This window comes from Myxine glutinosa, chromosome 3, assembly GCF_964187855.1.
Source record: "Myxine glutinosa chromosome 3, kmMyxGlut1.1, whole genome shotgun sequence".
NCBI classification, from domain to species: Eukaryota; Metazoa; Chordata; class Myxini; order Myxiniformes; family Myxinidae; genus Myxine; species Myxine glutinosa.
In genome coordinates, this window is record NC_136263.1 from 151989904 (window position 1) to 152011014 (window position 21111).

Below are 21111 nucleotides of genomic sequence, written 5' to 3' on the forward strand. Positions count from 1 at the left end.
TGACGATGTGCCTTGACCATGGGGTCAAGGTGCACGTCCAAGGCTGTTCAAATGTTTGACTTTTTACCTTTTTTCTTGTAAAAAAGGCAGGGCTTCCCTGTGGCCCCCAATACAGGTAAATAAGTACTGCATGCAAATCGGACCTGGCAGGAGTAATGCCCTGCCGGTGGATTAAGGGGTCTCACTCCTATTAAGAGGAGTGGTCCCAACTGTATGACCATGCATTGTGGCCCTTCGGGGGGCATGATGCATGCGTTTGAATGACCATGCGCTTCCCCCTCGGGGTTGAGGCGCATGTGTATTGTAATGGGGACAGCCTTGTTGACGATGTGCCTTGACCATGGGGTCAAGGTGCACGTCCAAGGCTGTTCAAATGTTTGAATTTTTACCTTTTTTCTTGTAAAAAAGGCAGGCCTTCCGGGCGGGCCCTAAACGCTTGAACAAGAACTGCATGGAAATCTGACCTGGCAGGAGTAATTCCCTGCCAGTGGATTAAGGGGTCTCACTCCTATTAAGAGGAGTGGTCCCACCAGTATGACCATGCATTGTGGCCCTTTGGGGGCATGATGCATGCGTTTTGAATGACCATGCGTTTCCCCCTCGGGGTTGAGGCGCATGTGTATTGTAATGGGGACAGCCTTGTTGACGATGTGCCTTGACCATGGGGTCAAGGTGCACGTCCAAGGCTGTTCAAATGTTTGAATTTTTACCTTTTTTCTTGTAAAAAAGGCAGGCCTTCCGGGCGGGCCCTAAACGCTTGAACAAGAACTGCATGCAAATCGGACCTGGCAGGAGTAATGCCCTGCCGGTGGATTAAGGGGTCTCACTCCTATTAAGAGGAGTGGTCCCACCAGTATGACCATGCATTGTGGCCCTCTGGGGGCATGATGCATGCGTTTTGAATGACCATGCATTTCCCCCTCGGGGTTGAGGCGCATGTGTATTGTAATGGGGACAGCCTTGTTGACGATGTGCCTTGACCATGGGGTCAAGGTGCACGTCCAAGGCTGTTCAAATGTTTGAATTTTTACCTTTTTTCTTGTAAAAAAGGCAGGCCTTCCGGGCGGGCCCTAAACGCGTTGGCAAAAACTGCATGCAAATCGGACCTGGCAGGAGTAATGCCCTGCCGGTGGATTAAGGGGTCTCACTCCTATTAAGAGGAGTGGTCCCACCTGTATGACCATGCATTGTGGCCCTTCGGGGGCATGATGCATGCGTTTGAATGACCATGTGCTTCCCCCTCGGGGTTGAGGCGCATGTGTATTGTTTTGGGGACAGCCTTGTTGACGATGTGCCTTGACCATGGGGTCAAGGTGCACGTCCAAGGCTGTTCAAATGTTTGAGTTTTTACCTTTTTTCACTGCAAAAAAGGCAGGCCTTCGCGCGGGCCCTAAATGCGCAAGTACTGCATGGAAATCGGACCTGGCAGGAGTAATGCCCTGCCGGTGGATTAAGGGGTCTCACTCCTATTAAGAGGAGTGGTCCCAACTGTATGACCATGCATTGTGGCCCTTTGGGGGGCATGCTGCATGCGTTTGAATGACCATGCGTTTCCCCCTCGGGGTTGAGGCGCATGTGTATTGTTATGGGGACAGCCTTGTTGACGATGTGCCTTGACCATGGGGTCAAGGTGCACGTCCAAGGCTGTTCAAATGTTTGACTTTTTACCTTTTTTCTTGTAAAAAAGGCAGGGCTTCCCTGTGGCCCCCAATACAGGCAGGAGTAATTCCCTGCCAGTGGATTAAGGGGTCTCACTCCTATTAAGAGGAGTGGTCCCACCTGTATGACCATGCATTGTGGCCCTTCGGGGGCATGATGCATGCGTTTGAATGACCATGTGCTTCCCCCTCGGGGTTGAGGCGCATGTGTATTGTTTTGGGGACAGCCTTGTTGACGATGTGCCTTGACCATGGGGTCAAGGTGCACGTCCAAGGCTGTTCAAATGTTTGACTTTTTACCTTTTTTCTTTGTAAAAAAGGCAGGCCCTGTCCGGGGCCCTAAAACGGACGCAAAAAACTGCATGCAAATCGGACCTGGCAGGAGTAATGCCCTGCCGGTGGATTAAGGGGTCTCACTCCTATTAAGAGGAGTGGTCCCACCTGTATGACCATGCATTGTGGCCCTCCGGGGGCATGATGCATGCGTTTGAATGACCATGCGTTTCCCCCTCGGGGTTGAGGCGCATGTGTATTGTTATGGGGACAGCCTTGTTGACGATGTGCCTTGACCATGGGGTCAAGGTGCACGTCCAAGGCTGTTCAAATGTTTGACTTTTTACCTTTTTTCTTGTAAAAAAGGCAGGGCTTCCCTGTGGCCCCCAATACAGGTAAATAAAACTGCATGCAAATCTGACCTGGCAGGAGTAATTCCCTGCCGGTGGATTAAGGGGTCTCACTCCTATTAAGAGGAGTGGTCCCACCTGTATGACCATGCATTGTGGCCCTCCGGGGGCATGATGCATGCGTTTGAATGACCATGCGTTTCCCCCTCGGGGTTGAGGCGCATGTGTATTGTTATGGGGACAGCCTTGTTGACGATGTGCCTTGACCATGGGGTCAAGGTGCACGTCCAAGGCTGTTCAAATGTTTGACTTTTTACCTTTTTTCTTGTAAAAAAGGCAGGGCTTCCCTGTGGCCCCCAATACAGGTAAATAAGTACTGCATGCAAATCGGACCTGGCAGGAGTAATGCCCTGCCGGTGGATTAAGGGGTCTCACTCCTATTAAGAGGAGTGGTCCCAACTGTATGACCATGCATTGTGGCCCTTCGGGGGGCATGATGCATGCGTTTGAATGACCATGCGCTTCCCCCTCGGGGTTGAGGCGCATGTGTGTTGTTATGGGGACAGCCTTGTTGACGTTGTGCCTTGACCATGGGGTCAAGGTGCACGTCCAAGGCTGTTCAAATGTTTGACTTTTTACCTTTTTTCATAGTAAAAAAGGCAGGGCTTCCCTGTGGCCCCCAATACAGGTAAATAAAACTGCATGCAAATCGGACCTGGCAGGAGTAATTCCCTGCCGGTGGATTAAGGGGGTCTCACTCCTATTAAGAGGAGTGGTCCCAACTGTATGACCATGCATTGTGGCCCTTTGGGGGGCATGATGCATGCGTTTGAATGACCATGCGTTTCCCCCTCGGGGTTGAGGCGCATGTGTATTGTTATGGGGACAGCCTTGTTGACGATGTGCCTTGACCATGGGGTCAAGGTGCACGTCCAAGGCTGTTCAAATGTTTGACTTTTTACCTTTTTTCTTGTAAAAAAGGCAGGGCTTCCCTGTGGCCCCCAATACAGGTTGGCAAAAACTGCATGCAAATCGGACCTGGCAGGAGTAATGCCCTGCCGGTGGATTAAGGGGTCTCACTCCTATTAAGAGGAGTGGTCCCACCTGTATGACCATGCATTGTGGCCCTTCGGGGGCATGATGCATGCGTTTGAATGACCATGTGCTTCCCCCTCGGGTTGAGGCGCATGTGTATTGTTTTGGGGACAGCCTTGTTGACGATGTGCCTTGACCATGGGGTCAAGGTGCACGTCCAAGGCTGTTCAAATGTTTGAGTTTTTACCTTTTTTCACTGCAAAAAAGGCAGGCCTTCGCGCGGGCCCTAAATGCGCAAGTACTGCATGGAAATCGGACCTGGCAGGAGTAATTCCCTGCCAGTGGATTAAGGGGTCTCACTCCTATTAAGAGGAGTGGTCCCACCAGTATGACCATGCATTGTGGCCCTCTGGGGGCATGATGCATGCGTTTTGAATGACCATGCGTTTCCCCCTCGGGGTTGAGGCGCATGTGTATTGTAATGGGGACAGCCTTGTTGACGATGTGCCTTGACCATGGGGTCAAGGTGCACGTCCAAGGCTGTTCAAATGTTTGAATTTTTACCTTTTTTCTTGTAAAAAAGGCAGGCCTTCCGTGTGGGCCCTAAACATGCGCAAGTACTGCATGGAAACCGGACCTGGCAGGAGTAATTCCCTGCCGGTGGATTAAGGGGTCTCACTCCTATTAAGAGGAGTGGTCCCACCTGTATGACCATGCATTGTGGCCCTTCGGGGGCATGATGCATGCGTTTGAATGACCATGTGCTTCCCCCTCGGGGTTGAGGCGCATGTGTATTGTTTTGGGGACAGCCTTGTTGACGATGTGCCTTGACCATGGGGTCAAGGTGCACGTCCAAGGCTGTTCAAATGTTTGAGTTTTTACCTTTTTTCACTGCAAAAAAGGCAGGCCTTCTGTGCGGGCCCTAAATGCACAAATAACTGCATGCAAATCGGACCTGGCAGGAGTAATTCCCTGCCGGTGGATTAAGGGGTCTCACTCCTATTAAGAGGAGTGGTCCCAATTGTATGACCATGCATTGTGGCCCTTCGGGGGGCATGATGCATGCGTTTGAATGACCATGCGCTTCCCCTTCGGGGTTGAGGCGCATGTGCATTGTTATGGGGACAGCCTTGTTGACGATGTGCCTTGACCATGGGGTCAAGGTGCACGTCCAAGGCTGTTCAAATGTTTGACTTTTTACCTTTTTTCTTTGTAAAAAAGGCAGGCCCTGTCCGGGGCCCTAAAACGGACGCGAAAACTGCATGCAAATCGGACCTGGCAGGAGTAATGCCCTGCCGGTGGATTAAGGGGTCTCACTCCTATTAAGAGGAGTGGTCCCACCTGTATGACCATGCATTGTGGCCTTCGGGGGCATGATGCATGCGTTTGAATGACCATGCGCTTCCCCCTCGGGGTTGAGGCGCATGTGTATTGTTATGGGGACAGCCTTGTTGACGATGTGCCTTGACCATGGGGTCAAGGTGCACGTCCAAGGCTGTTCAAATGTTTGACTTTTTACCTTTTTTCTTTGTAAAAAAGGCAGGCCCTGTCCGGGGCCCTAAAACGGACGCGAAAAACTGCATGGAAATCGGACCTGGCAGGAGTAATTCCCTGCCGGTGGATTAAGGGGTCTCACTCCTATTAAGAGGAGTGGTCCCACCTGTATGACCATGCATTGTGGCCCTTCGGGGGCATGATGCATGCGTTTGAATGACCATGCGCTTCCCCCTCGGGGTTGAGGCGCATGTGTATTGTTATGGGGACAGCCTTGTTGACGATGTGCCTTGACCATGGGGTCAAGGTGCACGTCCAAGGCTGTTCAAATGTTTGACTTTTTACCTTTTTTCTTGTAAAAAAGGCAGGCCCTGTCCGGGGCCCTAAAACGGACGCGAAAAACTGCATGGAAATCGGACCTGGCAGGAGTAATTCCCTGCCGGTGGATTAAGGGGTCTCACTCCTATTAAGAGGAGTGGTCCCACCTGTATGACCATGCATTGTGGCCCTTCGGGGGCATGATGCATGCGTTTGAATGACCATGCGCTTCCCCCTCGGGGTTGAGGCGCATGTGTTTGTTATGGGGACAGCCTTGTTGACGATGTGCCTTGACCATGGGGTCAAGGTGCACGTCCAAGGCTGTTCAAATGTTTGACTTTTTACCTTTTTTCTTTGTAAAAAAGGCAGGCCCTGTCCGGGGCCCTAAAACGGTCGGTAGACCTGCATGCAAATCGGACCTGGCAGGAGTAATGCCCTACCGGTGGATTAAGGGGTCTCACTCCTATTAAGAGGAGTGGTCCCAACTGTATGACCATGCATTGTGGCCCTTTGGGGGGCATGATGCATGTGTTTGAATGACCATGCGCTTCCCCCTCGGGGGTAGAGGCGCATGTGTATTGTTATGGGGACAGCCTTGTTGACGTTGTGCCTTGTCCATGGGGTCAAGGTGCACGTCCAAGGCTGTTCAAATGTTTGACTTTTTACCTTTTTTCATAGTAAAAAAGGCAGGGCTTCCCTGTGGCCCCAAAACAGGTCGGTAGACCTGCATGCAAATCGGACCTGGCAGGAGTAATGCCCTGCTGGTGGATTAAGGGGTCTTACTCCTATTAAGAGGAGTGGTCCCAATTGTATGACCATGCATTGTGGCCCTTCGGGGGCATGATGCATGCGTTTGAATGACCATGTGCTTCCCCCTCGGGGTTGAGGCGCATGTGTATTGTTATGGGGACAGCCTTGTTGACGATGTGCCTTGACCATGGGGTCAAGGTGCACGTCCAAGGCTGTTCAAATGTTTGACTTTTTACCTTTTTTCATTGTAAAAAAGGCGGCCTTCGAGCCGGCCTAAAACGGTCAATAAGCCCGAAATCTGGATTGGCGGCTCTGCTTGATGTTTAGCCAATGGGGACCAATGAATAAATCTCTGTCTCTTGACAGAGTGGCCGGGCTGAAGCCTCCAGAAGACCCTTTGGGTCGGAGGTGACGCTTTGGTCTAGGACTTCGGTCCACAGGAGATCGGGACAGCGCTCGTCACGCTGTTATGTTCGTTGATTATTATCCCCGCCGATCGCACCGCACCCCCTGGTTTTGGTTTGCACTGGTGGGAACGATGGTCTGTGTGGCAGACAGGCTGTTGGTTCCTTGCGGGTTATGCGGTATTTACCGTGTGAGACATAATTTGTGGCTGGTGCTCACCATTAAAGCTAGGAGGTGCCTTGATCATATATATATATATATATATATATATATATATATATATATATATATATATATATATATATATATATATATATATATATATATATATATATATATATATATATATATATATATATATATATATATATATATATATATATATATATATATATATATATATATATACAGTATATATATATATATATATATATATATATATATATATATATATATATATATATATATATATATATATATATATATATATATATATATATATATATATATATATATATATATATATATATATATACAGTATATATATATATATACAGTATATATATATATATACAGTATATATATATATATATACAGTATATATATATATATACAGTATATATATATATATACAGTATATATATATATATACAGTATATATATATATATACAGTATATATATATATATACAGTATATATATATATATATATATATATATATATATATATATATATATATATATATAATATTGTGGTGCGGGAGCACACACGTTAAACAAAGGTAGGCCACAACGCTTTGGTTATCATCGAGCTCTTTATTCATTGCTCACTCATCCGCACTGGAGCGCTCCGGGCTGCGTGCCCGGTGTATATCCCGCGGCCACGCCTACCCCTCGGGAATGGCCACCGCCCCACTTAGTGCGTGGAATGATGCCCTCACGCCAGTGAGCTTTCGTGTCCGCCACAATATAGATATATATATATATATATTGTTACAGGTCGCGGACAGATGTTATAGACCGAGCGGTGGTGTAAGACCGCGACCTAACAAAACTCACCCGATTCACCCAGAACTTTGGCCGTATCGCACCATAGCTGCTCAATGAGGGAAAAGACAAAAACGACGAATGCAAAGTGGAAAAGGAATTAAAACGAGAAGACGTACAGACGAGTAATGGGGTTTATTATTTACACACACAAGCAAAAAGGAGCAATTAAGTTTATTTACAACACATAAGACGCAGGTGACACAGTGCAAATACTAGCTTATCTACAGGCTTAACTTATCCCAGGACAGAACAAACAAAAGACACTGACTCACGCGGGGAATTGCAGGAATCGCAGGATGTGGAGGGGCTGGAGGGAGAGGGAGGTCCAAAGGGGGGTCATGCAGCACGATCGGCGCGTTTAGCAGCCGCCGTTCCTTTTCGGCCCTGCTCCAAACCGCCGCCCAGGCCCCAAGCGGCTGCCGGGTGTCGCTGCTGCTGCCGCCTCCACTTGCCTTGCCAGGCCTTGTCCCACTCGTCTAAACCCTCAACTCTTTCTTGGTCCCTCACTCTTTACCACCACTCTCTTGACGACCAACTCAGACCTCTCTCACCAAGACCAACCCTTTGTGACCAACAGACTCAGACCCTCTACTGGCAACCGACTCAGACCAACTCAGAGTGCATCTCTCACCAACTCCTCGTGACCACTTCCGTTTTGCGCCTTTTATAGCGCCTCCAGCGATTACGCCCCCGGCGTTTTGGACACGCCCATCGGGGTGCTCACCTCGGCCCTGGTTGGTCGCGCGACCCTCGGGCTCCGCCCTGGATGACGACGGGCGGGCACGCCCCTCCTCCCCTCTGACGAGGTGGAGACACGCCTTTCTTCTCCGACTCAAAGCACATGGTCAATGGCGGTTATTGGAGGGGAGGTGATTGGGAATCGAGGGCTCAGCAGTGACGAGAGGGGATGTAATATGGAAATGGAGGTTTTGGGGATGGGAAGGAAAGGGAGATTTTTGGGGATGGGAAGGAAAGGGGGATCTATTCTCTTTCACTGGTGCAATGGAGTATTTCAATTAATGGAAGACACAGCCTTACACTAATACACATAATAAGGATATAACTGTCAAAAAAAGATATACCGTGTCCTGCATGTATGTTTTATGGACTAACTACGGAAACGCCCTTTGACCTTTATACAACCACAAACGGAGGGAGGAGGGGTGATATTTTACAACAACCTTTTACAACAACCTTTTACACAACAACAAAATAAAAAAACATTCTCATATCCACAACACTGCACCCTCCTCCCCTTAGGCACGTCCCGGGCCTATAACTTTTACCTTAGTGTGGCACGTAGGTGTAGTTCCCTCTACTTTTAACCTGACCCTGAGTGCGACAGTTTTAAAACATAAATAAATGTGTCCCGCTGCTCCATTGCACCCTGCCTAACAGACTTACGCCCACAGTTAACCGAATTGCGGAATGGTCTTCAAACTACACACTGACGGTGGGAAGCATTATTTACAATTGACGCTATCTTTATTTACAAAACTAACCCAGGACCTGTAATTGTTCTTTCGGGGGGGGGGGGGGGGGGGAGACAGTCTGCTCTGCATCGACGCACCATGAACGCACCCAAAAACGCACCAATACAAGCCCAAGCACCAATCGGTGCAGTCACCATTGTTCATCAATGTTCAACAATAAAATAAAATCAACAACCCCTAACCCTGCAGGTGGTCTCTTGCTCTTCGGCTCCCTCTGCTGGTGATTATTATTTGTCTTCCAGATGTTGTCATTTTCATTTTGCTTTGCTTACTGGCGGCCTATTTTCAATAAAGTGTGCCCAATGTGTCCTTTTTTTATTTGCTTTATTTATGGACCACAGGGCCGACTATGTGTGGTTCACCTGTGGGGCACCGGTGCCCTGTGGCCAAGGTCTGCCAGCAAGATTTCGGGCCCTCATGGCCGGATCCAGCAGAGGGGCCATGCCCCAACCCATGGGGTCCATAAGTGGTGCTCGGCCACAGGCATGTGGTCCATAATGTGGTGCATCGATGCAGACAGCTGGTTCTGGGAATTTCGGGCGCACAATGGCCGACCCACGCACGCTCCCCTCGGCGCCCAACGGCGCACAGGTCATGTGGGAGACAAAAGGGGAAAGACAATTGAGCGAGGGGTAAGGTCACAAGGGTACACATCAATAAGGCAATGCAAGGCGAAATGCGTACGGAGGGCGAAGTGAGAAAGCTCGTCCCTACCGTAGGTCACCCCCCTGTCACCTACCCTACCCTTGCCCTTACCCCATATGTACAAAAATCTACACATTTACAAATTCGTCACTACTGTCACGTCTTCCCCATATTTCCCCTATACCAAATTCGTCTCTACAATCCCTCTACTTCAAAATTTGCCATCACCAATTCATCATCAATCCTCATAAGGAGGGAGAGATGGAATTACGCACAATGTCACACCCACGTCATGATGCGTCTCACAATCCAACCATTTGCATCATAAAAAATAATCAAAACATGGCATGGTGTGGAGTACCTGTCACCTCAGGTGAGTGGATGCAGATGGTGCGAGGAGATCCTTCATCCTAACTATTTTCTAAATGACTTTAACACACTTTACACTACCCGGGGTCTTTCCCTGCCAATCCATTGGCCAACTTACACTATGGGTTCTAAAAACCAATTCCCATTGACCAAACTGTGGTGCTTTTCAATTTGGGGTCTCACTCCCCCGATTCATCTCCCGGTGCCCTCGCACAATTTCTGGGCCGCGACGTGTAACTCTCCCAGCAGGTCTACCCACCTGCACACCCCCACCACTGCAGTTGCCTCCGAGCTTACCTGCTCCCTGCCCTAACCTAACTACCTGGGGAAGGCCCTCTGGCGCTCTCCCCACTCGGTGCCCTCTCTGGCACTGGGCTACCCGGGTCCGTCCTCCGGATCCTCGGGCCCCACTGACACTAACGGCTCCCAGAGCCCACCAGCGGCCTCACCTGGCCGACATCCTCACAGTGGTGGAGCGCCCAACCAACTACCCACACTAACAGGCTACACGCCCAGCCATTTCCACGACACTAATGCACCCATCCAAATACCATTCTTTCACCTCGCACCACAGATGCCAATATCCAACCACAATTTACCTATACGCTCTACCTAACACTTACACTACCCGCCCCGGGTATCCGTGATGGGGGTCCACTCTTCCCCCATTCACACCTTCGCACCATCCACTCCACTCCACAATTTCCACCATACTCACTCCACGACCATCCATTCCAATACTCCATACCATTTATTCCATACACCTGTCTTTCATTCATCTGTCGTTGCACACCTGTGCAATCCTACTTGGTGCCACCTGCACCCTCCTCCTCTTCCTGGACCATTTGGTCAACACAACACGCAATCACCACTACTCCCTCATACACTGCCCCACACACCTGTTCAGTTGCACACCTGTGCAATCACACCTGTTCCATTCTCACCTGTTCAATCCTCACACCCACGGCATCATCTCAGCTAACTACTCCCCTCTGAAACTTGCGCTTCCCAGTCGCCCCTTTAAACTATTGCGCTCCCACGTCATTATAATCCACACTAATCTACCTGCATCCCCACTACAGGTATCAGTCACTAACTAAACTTAACGTCACCTGATGTCATCTTCGCTAGATCCCTACAATATAACCTAACCCACCCGGGCTAGTTTTCACTGCCATACACCCCATAACTAGTGCTCCTTTGCCCCCGTCTGTGAGGGATGGTGGATTTGCCATCCCACCACATCGGGGGTCTCTCACTATCAATTTTGTTCGTCCAGATTCCAACAATTCAAAAATTTTCCATTTACTGCCAATTCTACCCATACCATCATCAAATTTTGCTTTTTTCTAATTTCGGGGCCAAAACACTATCCTCATCACCCGTCTACTTATTACATCCTCTCGGTGCGCAATTTCCTTCGAAAGCTCGGCTTCGTACAGCCGAGCCATGAACGCGGGTTCTTTTGTGCCAGCGGCTGGATACGTCCCGCATTCGTGGCAGGGATGGGGGCTTACCCAGGCCGAGATCCCACGCACCACCTCGGCGTGGAGCCATCCAATGTCCCGATCTCGACCTGCCGGCACGTCTCAATAGAAAGTGGTCGCCATGACGACCCTTCCTATCGGGCGGCCCGCTCTGTCTAGTGGAGCCTGGACGCGGCCGTTCCACGCGAGGCCCAGCGTGGATCGCGCACGGCGGTCCTTTCGAACCCGCCGTGGCTCGGATCCCCGCTGGTTCTCGCGGCACGCGAAGCCCGGCACGCACCGAGGGCCCGATTCGGCTATAAGTCGTTCTAACCTCTAGCCTGGTTACCGTCGACGCTTCACCTGGATTCTTACATGCATACGCTACCCCTTTCTTGCTCATACATGCAGCTGTTCCCATTCTCCTCGTACCTTTCCTTACACACCTCGGTACACTCATTCCGCTCGCCGACTTGGTCACACACCTGACCACCGAACACTTTGGCACACATTCGTTGGTCGCACACCTCACCAACACACCTCTTCGCGCCCCCTCCTCGGTCACTTCCTCTGTGACAATCACAGGTGTGCTCTCATTCGCACACCCAACCACGTGCCTCACTACCAACTCAAATGTGCCTTCCCACACACGCTCTACCATTCCAGGTGTGCATCCTTCTATTCCAGGTGTACATCCTCGCTCACCTGTCATAACCAACTCACGCTCCGTTTCACTCTCACTACTCTCACCTCCATTCTTGACCGCGCACTCACCCTTACTCTCGACAGCACACTCTTTCCTCATGCACCCGTCCGTTACACACCTTTCTCGCGCACACCCTCCCGTTACATCCTCTGTAACACTCACCACAGGCGTACACTTCCTCGTTACATCCTCTGTAACACTCACCACAGGTGTACACTCTCTCGTTACATCCTCTGTAACACTCACCACAGGTGTACACTCTCTCGTTACATCCTCCGTAACACTCACCACACCACGCTTCCATGTACCCCCTCGCACACGCGCTTCGACCAACTCACTCTTGACGGCACACTCACTCCTCGGCGTGCACTTTTTCCTCACACACCCCATGGTCGGACATTCTCGCACACCTCTTTTTTCGCACACCTGACCTGTCACACACTTCACCAACGGCCTTTCACGAACACCCGGATCCAAACCAATCCCCAAGCCGACTGAAGCTTTCCTCACATCATATACATTGCCACTCACCTCCGTACATCGTCTCCGCACCTCCTTTGCCACCTGCAAACTTTTTATTTGGTTAGTGAGCATCTCATCATGATTTGAACACAGACCTTGTACATATTCCATGACTTCCTCCTTTATCTCCCTCTTAGTTTCCCTCCGTCTCTTCTTAATTTCACTCACCCCCTCTTCCACCTCCTCTAATTTTTCCTTTACCTCCTTCAGCTCCCGGTGCGCCCCCTCTATTTCTTCCTCCATCGCTACTTTAACCGTTTCTATGTGCGTCCTTACCTCCCGGTCCTTCGTCTCCATTACTTCTGTCACCTCTTCCAACCTCTTCGTCAATCCCTCATGTACCATTTGACATTCCTTTTGTGTCGCTATTAATTCATTTTTAATGTCCTTTTGTGTCGCTTTTAAACCCCCGATGATTGCAGTGTTCTTTTCCACTTGGTCCGCTAGTTCCTTTTGTCCCACTGTCAGCTGTTCTACTCCTTTCGTCAGATCTTCTATTCCCCCCTGTAACTTTGCCGTATTGTTTCTCACCTCTTTCTCTATACGCTTTTCGCCTCGCTTTACCTCCTCGCGTAGCCCCGAGACCTCCTCACCCACACCCCGTCGTATCTCCTCCTTCATCTCCCCCATCTCTTTTGTAGATGCCACCCTCATCTGTCCCAATTCATCCCTCTGAGCATCCAGTTTGGTTTCTACCCCGATTTTTACCTCCTCTATCTGCTCTCCCATTTGTTTAATTTCTCGGGCGGATTGCTCCCCTATCTCCCGCAATTTGCCTTCCATCCTGTTTTCTAGCCCCATTAACCCATTTTTCACCCCTTCTAACTGATTCTCCTGGGCAGCCATTCTATTTTCCACCCCCGTTAACCCATTCTTTACTTCTTTTATCCCGTTGTCTAACCCCTCAAAATTATTGTCTAACTTCCCAAATTTCTTGTCTAACTCCTCCCCAGTACCCCTCGCTTCGTCCCTCATTACCCCCATTTGGCCCCCCATTACACCCAATTTCTCACTCTGAGCCCTTATTTGCTCACTCTGAGCATCCATAAGGGCCTTCATTTGGATCATAAAAAGGCCCCAATCCATCGGCGCCGCTGCTACGGTCACGGGCGTGGCTAAATTTGGCGCCACAATAACCATGTGCGCGAGGCCGCCATTTTGTGCACCTGATACACCCTCAACCACCTCATTGCTCTCCTCTTCCCTTTCTTCCCCGAAGTCCTGGGTTACTTCTAACCCCTCTATCTCTCCCACCGGCATCCCGTCGCCCTGAACAGCCATGGCGCGATTTCAAAATTCGGGTTTTACTTTATAAAACAAAATAAATTTCGGTACTTTATAATTTTGAGCGCGTGAAGCGCGCTCCGGATCGATCTCACTCCCCGACACCAATTGTTACAGGTCGCGGACAGATGTTATAGACCGAGCGGTGGTGTAAGACCGCGACCTAACAAAACTCACCCGATTCACCCAGAACTTTGGCCGTATCGCACCGTAGCTGCTCAATGAGGGAAAAGACAAAAACGACGAATGCAAAGAGGAAAAGGAATTAAAACGAGAAGACGTACAGACGAGTAATGGGGTTTATTATTTACACACACAAGCAAAAAGGAGCAATTAAGTTTATTTACAACACATAAGACGCAGGTGACACAGTGCAAATACTAGCTTATCTACAGGCTTAACTTATCCCAGGACAGAACAAACAAAAGACACTGACTCACACGGGGAATTGCAGGAATCGCAGGATGTGGAGGGCTGGAGGGAGAGGAGGTCCAAAGGGGGGTCATGCAGCACGATCGGCGCGTTTAGCAGCCGCCGTTCCTTTTCGGCCCTGCTCCAAACCGCCGCCCAGGCCCCAAGCGGCTGCCGGGTGTCGCTGCTGCTGCCGCCTCCACTTGCCTTGCCAGGCCTTGTCCCACTCGTCTAAACCCTCAACTCTTTCTTGGTCCCTCACTCTTTACCACCACTCTCTTGACGACCAACTCAGACCAACTCAGACCTCTCTCACCAAGACCAACCCTTTGTGACCAACCGACTCAGACCCTCTACTGGCAACCGACTCAGACCAACTCAGAGTGCATCTCTCACCAACTCCTCGTGACCACTTCCGTTTTGCGCCTTTTATAGCGCCTCCAGCGATTACGCCCCCGGCGTTTTGGACAACGCCCATCGGGGTGCTCACCTCGGCCCTGGTTGGTCGCGCGACCCTCGGGCTCCGCCCTGGATGACGACGGGCGGGCACGCCCCTCCTCCCCTCTGACGAGGTGGAGACACGCCTTTCTTCTCCGACTCAAAGCACATGGTCAATGGCGGTTATTGGAGGGGAGGTGATTGTGAATCGAGGGCTCAGCAGTGACGAGAGGGGATGTAATATGGAAATGGAGGTTTTGGGGATGGGAAGGAAAGGGAGATTTTTGGGGATGGGAAGGAAAGGGGGATCTATTCTCTTTCACTGGTGCAATGGAGTATTTCAATTAATGGAAGACACAGCCTTACACTAATACACATAATAAGGATATAACTGTCAAAAAAAGATATATCGTGTCCTGCATGTATGTTTTATGGACTAACTACGGAAACGCCCTTTGACCTTTATACAACCACAAACGGAGGGAGGAGGGGTGATATTTTACAACAACCTTTTACAACAACCTTTTACACAACAACAAAATAAAAAAAACATTCTCATATCCACAACAATATATATATATATATATATATATATATATATATATATATATATATATATATATAATATATATATATATATATATATATATATATATATATATACATATATATATATATATATATATACATATATATATATATATATATATTTATATATACATATATTTATATATACATATACATACATACATACATACATACACACACACACACACACACACACACACACACACACACACACACAGAGAAACACACCCACATGTGTGTGTGTGTGTGTGTGTGTGTGTTGCAGGAGCAGGTGTGTTTGTGTTGTTGGAGTGGGTGTGGATGGTGCAAGAATGGCTTTTTGTTTGAGTGGTGCATGTTGTAAGGGTGGTGGTCGGGTTGTTTTTGATGGTTTTTTGTTTTGTTTTTTTGGTGTGTGAGTGAGTGAATGAGGGGCTGTTGATTCTGGGAGTGGAGGCGGTTTTGTTGTTGTAGTCTGTTCTCTCTGGGTGTATGTACGCATCCGGGTGGGTGTATGTACGTGGGTGTATGTACGCATCCGGGTGTAGCTGCTGCCTGTGGAGGCGTATGTGCCCCTTCTGGCCCCCCATTATCTGACCGTATTGATGTTGAAGGGCCGAAATGGGTTGATGCTGAGGACCCAGTCAGTGAGGCACACTTGTGACCAGGTGTGTTTTGAAATTATATATATATATATATATATATATATATATATATATATATATATATATATATATATATATATATATATGTAATCGGGAGATTAAATCAGAGTGGACGTAGCTTCAGGACGTTCGATCTTTAATTTTCGACAAGCTTTCGACCAACAAAGGTCTTCTTCTTAGTCGTCCCCAAGTTCAACGGAAGTCAGGTGTGTTTGTGATCTTCTTCCGTTGAACTTGGGGACGACTAAGAAGAAGACCTTTGTTGGTCGAAAGCTTGTCGAAAATTAAAGATCGACGTCCTGAAGCTACGTCCGCGTCTGATTTAATCTCACGATTATTTATTTAATGCAAATGAGACGCCCTGCTCGTACTGTGGAGTTTCTACTATTTCTCACAGTTATATATATATATATATATATATATATATATATATATATATATATATATATATATATATATATATATATGTATATATATATATGTATGTGTATATATATATATATATATAATATATATATATATATATATATATATATATATATATATATATATATGTCAGGTAGCTGATTTGTTACTGCATAAGCTCTGTTATAAATGTTGTTTGACTGATTTGTTACTGCATAAGCTCTGTTATAAATGTTGTTTGAAAACGTTATTTCATAGTTAATAAAAAGGTTTTCGCTTTGCCATAGTTTAAAATGAGAAAATACTCGCTTCATCTGTGCAGAACAGATGGCTTCGTTGTATACGTGCGTTCTTTACAGGCCAGATAGCCTAGTCGTAAAACACTCTCCTTGATCCTCAAATGGCGCCTCGAGCCGCGGGCAGGAAGGCGGATTATATATATGTGTGAAATGTGGACCTTACGTAGGATGCTTGAATTGTAGACATAGACCTTTTTTGATAGGCTGTTAAAACATTAACTATATTTTGTATAATCAAAGTGACGCTTGAGTTACGATAAATATGCTCTGGATTTAAGTTTAAATGAGAAAGTGAGCTGAAAGGTACATTCAACACCTGGAACTCATCAGAACGCCCTCATACATTTTATGGCCTTGTCAGGACCAGGAATGCAATCCCCCTTCAGTGAGTTATATTTCCTGTCACCTCGGAGCCTTGAAAACACATCTGGTCTGGATCCTAACGGTGCGTGCTTCACTCCTCCAAGACGAAAGGACGGATGACGGTGGGGAACATGGCCCACTGGGGATGACGGTGGGAGGACCCTTTGCCAGTTCCTTTGTCCTCCCGGACTCTAGCGGAGATTCTCTGATAAAGCGTGCCACTATATAAATGAACTTCGAATCGACGTGTCCTTAGGAAGGTTGACATGGCATGATGTTCCTTCATGCTGTAGACGTCTTCGTTTTCCTCCCAGCTGTGTAATTGGTATTTAATAAAAGTTTGTCATTCTCAAATCTGTTGGTGGAATTCTGTTACGATCAAGGAGTCCCTCCCGACATTTTATGGTGCCATGACTCGGATTGCAGCAGCGAGAGGACAAGAGGAGCGGACCCCGAACGACAGGAGGGAGGCTGCCTGAGGCCGGCGCCGGCACGCTGATTTGTTTTAAGGTGAGCATTGTCTTGTATAAAAGGGCTACTTTTCCAAATTCGAACCTCCCTCCCTCGAGCGGGCTCAGTCCGCTCCCTTACCATCTGCCACTGCCTGCTCTCCGAACGAAAATTGTAAGTAAAGGCTATTTTCAAGCCTCAGAATGACAAGCCTTTGTTAAATTCACCAGGATAACATTAAGGATAACGTTAAGGGTAGAATTTGCGCAGGATAACAGTAAGGATAACGTTACAGTTAGCAAGGAGGAGGGGGAAATGTGAGGTCGGACAGCCATAAGGCTGCGCCGGTGGCCAAGAACTTTCCAGGAAGGATCAGCCCAGAGCAATAAGATGGGAAACAAGCTAACGAAAGAGGGGGAGCCCCTCAAGGGAACCCCGGCATCTTTCATGTTTAAGAGGCATCATTTTGCCGCGGTAAGACCAGGAAAGGACTGGGCTGTTTTAACTAAAGATTTGAGTAATCCCTGGCCAGAGGAGGGATCGTTTGCACTTGACAAATTGGAAGTGCTGTACGGAGCTTTGGATAAGCTAGAGAAAGAAAGGAAACACTTCCCACCCGATTATTGGAAGGTGTATGGGTGGTGGGAAAAGGAAGGGATGAAGCGACTGGCGGCCTCAAGACAGGCTAGCTTGGCAGGGGAAGTACTGAAGCTTCAGGGCCAAAAGAAACAAGCAGACAAGGTTCAGGACAAAACAATTAGGGAGGTAGTTAAGCAAGCAAATCAGCGGCTAATGCCGCTCGTCCAAAATCCGGACCAAGACCCCGCGGTAGGGGATGTAGCTACCATGCCCCTACCCCCCCCAAGCCCTGAGCCCTGTCCCCGGGCCACAGGCGCCACCTCTCCCACCCCCGCCCCTGTTTCCCCAGGGGTTAGACCCCCAGAGAACAAGACCAGCCGCCCCTCAGGTTCACCTTAGCCCGGGTAATCCATTTAGAGGACAAGAGGTTAGTTGGGCGGACAGCGGGTTCGCGCCTCCAGTAGGGCTAGGAGAACTGTACCCCTCATTGGAAGGGTTCACGGAATCGGAGAACCCACAGCCTACAATCGGGATGTGTCCCTTAAAAACCATAGGACTGAGAGCGGCGGGACCCATTAACATCAGGGTACCCTGGAGAGAATCAGATTTGGCGTCTATGCAGGAGCGGGTGAGAACCTTGCTGGCTGAAGAGCCCGGTCAGATACCGGAATTTATGCGTTTGTGGATACACAATACAGGCGCAGATTGGCGGGACGTCTGCCATATGGGGAAGGCTGTATTGCCCGCGCGGGTGTGGGACCAGGCCAAAATACACGCACGCTGGCCAAATGTAGCATCAACCCCGGCCCAAACCGCGGCCCAGACCCTCGTCGATTGGAATGCCCTTGTCGACCTATTGTTGACCGGGGTATACACCGCACTGATGCCAGCCGCGGGGCCAGATTGGAATAAAATATACGGCCTAAAACAGAAACATGGCGAAGCAGCAATCGATTGGAGAGAGAGGGTAGAAAGAGCAGTGTTAAAGTGGGGAGGACTAGGCCAGGTGCGGGCACAAGATCTCCCTCGCGCTGTGGTGAACAATTTTATGGTAGAAGGGATGAGACCGGCAGTTAGGAAGCGCATTCAAACGGCTATGATAGGATGGAGGAACACCCCAACCGACCGACTAGTTGAAGCGGCCGAGCAATGTGGCGACGGCGACGATAAGAAGGCCGATGTAAAGGACGACATGTTGCAAATGCTTGTCCAGGAAAAACGGGCCCAACTCAACCAAAATAAGAAGGGAAATCGAGGCCAAGTACGGCCCAGAATCAACGAAGAGTGGGGCCGCGATAACGAAAACGAAAATGACGTCGACGACAACGACAGTGGACGAGTCGACATGCGGACACAAGGGAACCCACAAGGGCCCCCTCCCCAAAATTGGAACCCACAAGGGCCCCCTCCCCAAAATTGGAACCCACAAGGGCCCCCTCCCCAAAACTGGAACATGCAGGGGCCCCCTCCACAGCCGCAGAGTTGGGCCATGCAAACACCCCCTCCACAGACCTGGGCAGTACAAACGCCCCCTCCACAGAATGGGTATCCACAGGGACCCCCTCCCCAAAACGATGGGCCTCCCCCAAGTTATTGGGCCCCAAGCGGAGCAAACGGGAATGGGCCGCCACAATGGGGACAGCAGAACCAACAGCCTGCGAGGCGTCCGACGCAACAGGGTCCGCGCAATAACAACGGGTACCCCGCATCCACCGCTCCACAAGGGGCGTGCTTCCGCTGCGGACGGATGGGACATTGGAAACGTGATTGCCTTGGGCCTCGCCAGGGATACCCGCCACCGAGAAATCAAGTAGCCTATTGACGGGCCGCCGGCGGGCCGCCCGTAGAATGCCCCCTCTTGACTATGACACCAACCGAGGAGCCGACCTTGACACTAGACGTGGATGGGCAACAGGTAGACTTTCTCGTCGATACGGGTGCGACTCGCAGTACTATTAACGAAGGGCAGTTACCATCCTTGCGCCCCACAGATAGGGACGTTCAGATAGTGGGAGTTTCAGGCTTGCCCCAAGCGCTCCCTATTTCAGAAGAGGTAAGAGTGGTGTGCGGCCCACTAGAGGCTAGACACGCTTTTTTGATGACTACCACCGCCCCGACTAACTTGTTGGGACGGGATCTACTTTGCCGTTTAGGCTGCCAAATTTCATGCCGGAGCAGGGAGGTTTTGTAGATGTCGCGGAATCCAAACGCGATCTGTTAATGACGGCATTGTCTCGCCCCGGCCCCACCGCTTACTGGTGGAGCCTGGACAAGGGGGCTTTGGCCACTTGGACACACGTCCTAGACACAGTGTGCTCCCGGAGCGACGGGTTGCGAGATTGGCTGCGCGTACACCAAATTACAACAGACGTAAAGGACAACCCTCCCCACTGCACGGCTTACTACGATGCCAGGGGCGATGACGACGAGTACCGAGAAAAGACAAAGGGGTCAATAGGTAAGAGTTCGGACCTACTATTGTCAAATATATGGGTTGGACGGGAGGGAATAGGCGTCGAGGTAACCCTAACTGCGGAGCAGCGGGCGTTGTCTCAGTATCCCGCAGGGGTGGATGCCCATGTCACCCTCACCACCGACCAAAGGGTGGCCGGCGGAAAGTGTAGGCTGGATGGTGGGGCGCTTGCGAGAAATTCCGTGCAGCGCCATTTATGAAGTGGACCACTGGACAGTGACGATGCTCGACAATGACGAGGGGTATTTGATCACCCTTGAGGAGCAGAGTAGAGAAGGAAAATTTGAAGAGACAGACCTGCCCCCAAAGGGCACCCACGTTGTGCGAACGGTGTCTCAGAGCCCGGGCGAGTCCGATGACCTTTTGGAGGAGGTTCCGGCCGATTTGTGGTCCCAACACGACAACGATGTCGGGCGAATTCGCGATGCCAAACCTCTGGTAATACCGGTCCAACCAGGAATGCCCCTCCCAAACGTGAGACAATATAAATTGCGGCACGAGGCCGATGTGGGCATAGAGCCAGTGATTCAATCTTTGGTGAAACAGAAAATAATTGTGGAAACTAACAGCCAATGCAACACACCAATTTTGCCCGTGAAGAAACCAATGCAGGATAAATGGAGGTTCGTGCAGGATTTGAGGGA